Source organism: Schistocerca gregaria, chromosome 2 (assembly GCF_023897955.1).
Source record: "Schistocerca gregaria isolate iqSchGreg1 chromosome 2, iqSchGreg1.2, whole genome shotgun sequence".
NCBI lineage: Eukaryota > Metazoa > Arthropoda > Insecta > Orthoptera > Acrididae > Schistocerca > Schistocerca gregaria.
In genome coordinates this window covers 277,340,712-277,346,273 of record NC_064921.1, presented here as the reverse complement: position 1 = coordinate 277,346,273, position 5,562 = coordinate 277,340,712, and positions in this window count along the sequence as shown.

Genomic DNA, 5,562 nt, shown 5'->3' with positions numbered 1-5,562 from the left:
CAGCCTTGACAGTGGCAGCTATTCGGCGAGGAAAAGCGAACCCACGATGTTTCATTTACCCCAGATTCAGATCAACCTATATCCCCTGGAAGAATTTTCTAAAATACATTTTTCTTTTCTAAAATTACGTGTCGTTGTTTCAGTTACTTCTGTTACAATGTTTAAGATGGGCACATGTCGCTTTCACCCGACAGGCGGCGCAGCTTGTATAGTTTTCGTGGCAGCAATGCAAGACATCGGGCCGACCAGTCTGATGTTCCTAGCTTGGCGCACGTGGCAAAGGCTGGACAGTTTTATTTTATTTTTAACTTCAGCATAGCTGCTCAAATTTTCCAGCATTGCTTTTTCAAGTGGTTCAAATGGCTCTGAGCGGCTCTGAGCACTATGGGACTTGTCCGCCCCCGGTAACTGAGTGGTCAGCGCGACAGACTGTCAATCCAAAGGGCCCGGTTTCGATTCCCGGCTGGGTCGGAGATATTCTCCGCTCAGGGACTGGATGTTGTGTTGTCCTAATCATCATCATTTCATCCCCATCGACGCGCAAGTCGCCGAAGTGGCGTCAAATCGAAAGACTTGCACCAGGCGAAAGGTCTACCCGACGGGAGGCCCTCGTCACGCGACATTTCATTTCACTATGGGACTTAACGTCTGAGGTCATCAGTCCCCTAAAACTAAGAACTACTTAACTAAGTAACCTAAGGGTATCACATACATCCATGCCCGAGGCACGATCCGATCCAGACTGAAGCGCCTAAAACCGCTCGGCAACACCGGCCGCCATTGCTTTTTCGCAATACAGTTTTACGTAAATATCGTTTTCACGTCATGACAATTGTCATCTCGGTTAATGTGTTTTTTGTTATACTAAATCTTTTATGTATTATCTTATAGTGTTTGCCAATTTCATTCTGATGAGGACACCCTTAGCAGGTGTCGAATCTAGGTCAATGTACAGTCGTGGACAAAACTAGCGAGACCGCTAGCCTTTTCGTTATGCTGACCCGCACAGCTTTAAAGTCTGCTACACAGCATAACAGGCAAGGCGACGAAGTGCTACCAACATACTATGCACAAGCGTCAAATTGAAAAACTATCAGAAATTTGTCAGACTGTTTTCAATCATGTGTAAGACTATACTAATGCTGATTAGTGTGTTAACCACAACACCTAAATATAAGATACAAATGAAAGAAGAAACGCTAATTAGTATGAACTGTACTTATACAAATGAAGTTCAGCTTATCGAGACAACATAACTATTTTAGTAAGACAAAGTACCCCAGATCGTTACAATTAGCAAATTATTATGCGTATTCAGCTGCGAAACGGTCTGTGTCAACGTTCAGACCAGTCACACTATATTACCGCTGCTGACCTACCATGAAAATATGCAAATTTAGCAATTCGTAAAGATTCATAACGAAATTCAGTTAAAAATCATTCAATGCCACACGTAAGTCAATTCAGTTATTGACAGAAGCGGAAAAAGTAGGCAGTAACAAGTATCAAATTCTACAAGAATTTCATATCGACTTCCACAGGGCGCCGGTATGCAATAAAGGTAGCAATACAACGTATTGGGGGTGCGAGAATTTCTTAACATTCCTTTACTGGTAGTCTGTCTGCCGCCATCGAGATTAGAACCAGACCCCCCTTGGCACTTTTCACTACGCTAACAGACAACCCAGGTAAAAAGCCCTCTATTATTACCCCAGACATGATAAGCCGTCAATTTCGCAAAAAATGGCAAAATCATCTGCAGTTTCTGTTGCATAGTCCTTTCTGGACTCAAAAACATGAATTGTCTACCTTTATGTCACCGCTTATATGACAATCATTCGGGATGTTTATCGAAATAACAAAAAACTGTTATTAGCGAGTACATTTGGTAGGCTAATTCTGCATCATCCCAGGAAATAAACTGCGACGTAGCTGACAAACGTATTCTACAACGTTTCGAATTCTCCATTGGACGTGCCACAGCCAGAAAACGTTCATTAGCCGAAATGTTCCTTAAGGTAGCTAGCAATGGTAATGCTCGCACATCTAAAACGTGATGGCATTAATAGTGGGATCTGAGTTACAACGTGTATTGGCAAATGGATTTTATTTCCATTCTTGTAAACTTGATTTGGATCGAAAGCGTAGCTACGATTAATATGCTGCTATATCGACTGGAACTGGAACATTTCGAATAAAGAGTAGGGGATATTATTATGCGGCACTCATCTTCAGTAACTGTGGTAGCTATTTTCGCTGTTAGGATTTTGTCACCTTAATCGGTAAAAATGGAACCCTTCTGGTCTCACTTTCTTGACCGTCTATCTGTATACTCATCCCTTAAAACCCGTTTACTTCGAGTACAGGTGGACATAGTAAGCGGAAACGTATCGCACTTCCTGCGGTATACGGTCCCTTGGTGGTGTAAAAAAAGAGAGCTATATTAACGTAATTTAAACATACGGCCGTTTATGTAAAGAAAATTTACGCGAAAGGTAAAAAAATGGAAGAACTACGACACCAAAGTGCTTAGATAATCAGTCCCCTAGATCTAGAACTAGTTCAACCTGCCTAACCTAACACACATCCATGCCCGGGGAAGGATTCGAACTGACGGCGCAAGGAGCCGCGCGGTCCGCGATATGACGCCGTTGAGCGCACGGCTAATCAGTACCAGCAAGCTGTTAATATCATCTGGTTCAAAATCGCTCAAATGACTCCTAGCTCTATGGGACTTAACTTCTGAGGTCATCAGTCCCCTAGAACGTGGAACTACTTAAACCTAACTAACCTTAGGACATCACACACATCCATGCCCGAGGCAGGATTCGAACCTGCGACCCTAGCGGTCGCGCGGTTCCAAATTGTAGCGCCTAGAACCGCTAGGCCAGCCCGGCCAGCTATAATCTGGTGTTACTAAAAAATTATTCACTTTTGTTGAATGATTTTCTGAGCAGTTCATATTTAATGTTACGGATGAGGAAGGACGCCTAATTCATTTCCCCTTGTCTTTATTCATGATTTTAGATTCGCAATCTGAGCATACGTACTATCCACAACCACACTTTAGATCCAAGTCATAGTCACAGATATGCGAATACAACACATTGGCCTATACTCGAGGTATTTCGATTCCCACGAAATGGTGGCAAACGATGCTGTGGCGTCTTCGAAGCGCGAGTTTCTCCAGTGCTAGCTATCTCAGCACATCGGCTGAGCGAACTTGCATAGTATGTTGGTAGCGCTTCGTCGCCTAGCCTCTTATAATGTGTAGCAGACTTTAAAGCTGTGCGGATTAGCATAACGAAAAGGCGAGGGGTCTCGCTCGTTTTGTCCACGACTGTACATAAATGCTATTTGCACCCGGTTGGTGTATAATCCTATATTGAAACTCATGTACAGCTGCTGAGTAACAGCCATTTTTAAAACTGTAAGAATGGAAAAAGTTAATAACAACTGATTCAAACATAGCTAATGACGTTCTAGGAATCTAAAGGAAATACAAGAAATAGAGAGGATTAAGTATTTGAACGTCAGAGATGGAATCAGCAATTAACAGAAAGCACGAAGTTTTCAAGACCTGTATAAAAATCCCATTAATTCAATAAAAAATTTTCTAGGTTTGTGACCGCATTGTCACCATACATAAAACTATCGACGTTTCGGTCCCTGTTACAAGGTACCTTCCTCAGGGTGTTTTTGCTTAACAACCACCTGTTTCAGGTGTAAAGGGGAATCTTATGAAGACAGATGGTGTAGCTATGGCCCCTCTCTCGCCTTCTGCAGCAGACATATTAATGGAAGCATTTGAAGAACCAGCGATCCAGCCCGCACAATTACGCTCAGAATGTTGGCTCCGATACGTCGCCGATACTTTCGTTAGCTGACCATATGGAGAGGAAGACCTATGAAATTTCCACCAACAACTCAACCGGCAGCACAGCAGAATCCAATTCACTATGGAGATAGAAAATAATGGGGTGCTGCCTTTCCTCGAAGTGGAAGTTAACAGGAAGCCTCATGGTTAACTGAGCCATAGAGTATACAGGAAACCAACAAGTACTGCACGCATCCTCCCATCATTACCATATGCGGAAAAAATCCACCCTGCACACTTTAAAAAGAAAGTGAAGCAATGCCAACAACAAGGCGTCAAGAAATAATGTTTTTGAGAAGAGCAGAATGATGTACAACGGAAGATAGATAAAGAAATGAAGATGTAAATACTGTTTTGGGAATATACAGGGTGTTCCATTGATCGTGACCGGGCCAAATATCTCACGAAATATGCGTCAAACGAAAAAACAACAAAGAATCCACGCATTCGTCGAACACTACCATCGTACTTATAGTGAAGAAGATGCTGAAACTGCAGCGACAACTCCATTTTGCGTTACGTCACGAGCACCCTCCGTTACACGGAGGCGGATGCTTTGACAGTGGCAGTCACGCGAGACGAAGTCGACAATGTAATCGACAAGAGTCCAGTCAATAGATTGCCTGGCTTTGACAGCTTACCGACTGAGTTTTACCGTACCTTCTGGGACCTCATGGCACCACAGTGGACGACTATGTATCAAGAACTGATGACATCTGACCAAGCAATCCCACCCTCCTGTGCTGAGGGCGTCATCATTCCGGTCCACAAACCAGCCCATGGTTCAATGGTCATGAGTTACTGATCGCTCACCATACTCAATGCCGACTACAAGATTTTCGCTCGCTTACTGGCAATGCGGCTCCGAACAATACTACCTCATATCCTCTCCCCAGAGCAAACGAAGCCTGAAGGACAGGTTAACATGCAGACTGCCACAGGGGAATGCCGCGACTTAATTGCGATGGCGGCGGCCTTCAGATTCAGTGCAGCGATCGTCGCTATAGACTTCGACAGCGCCTTCGCTGAAGTGCGCCATTGTTTCCTGTTTTCGGTGGCGGCCCGAATCGACATCCCCCCTCCGTTCCTCGACGTCCTCCGGCGTCTTTACAACTGTGCCAGTTCACGTGTTCAAGTCAGTGGACGTTTAGCAGGGCCAGTACCCATCTGCCGTTCCATACGGCGAGGGTGCCCCCTCTCTACCAACATGTATGCCATTGCCCTTGAGCCACTCATTGGAGGCTTGACAACGAAGCTCTCTGGCCTCACCCTACGCCAACACACTTTTCGCCGTTGGGCATATGCTGATGAACTCCTCCTTCTCATTCGCTCCGCCTCTGAGATTCGAACAGTCCTCGAATTGATTACCCATTATGGGGCTGCCGTTGGCAGTGCTATTATTGTCGCCAAATCCTCTACAATGCACATTGGACGAGGCCTCCAGGAAGGTGTGCGGTCTTTCCGGTAACTGGGCATTACCTTTACCCCCACGGTCTCACGCACAGAGGTAACGAATTTCCGTCGCCTGTTACACGTCATCCCCAACGACGTCCGCCAGAACCTCTTGCGCCGCCAGGACAGAATTCAACACTTTGAGTTTCTTAATCTTAATGTGGCATCAATACCGGTCCACATCGTGTAAGTTCTTCCTCTGCCAACTGCAACTGGGTGCAACCTTCAGACAG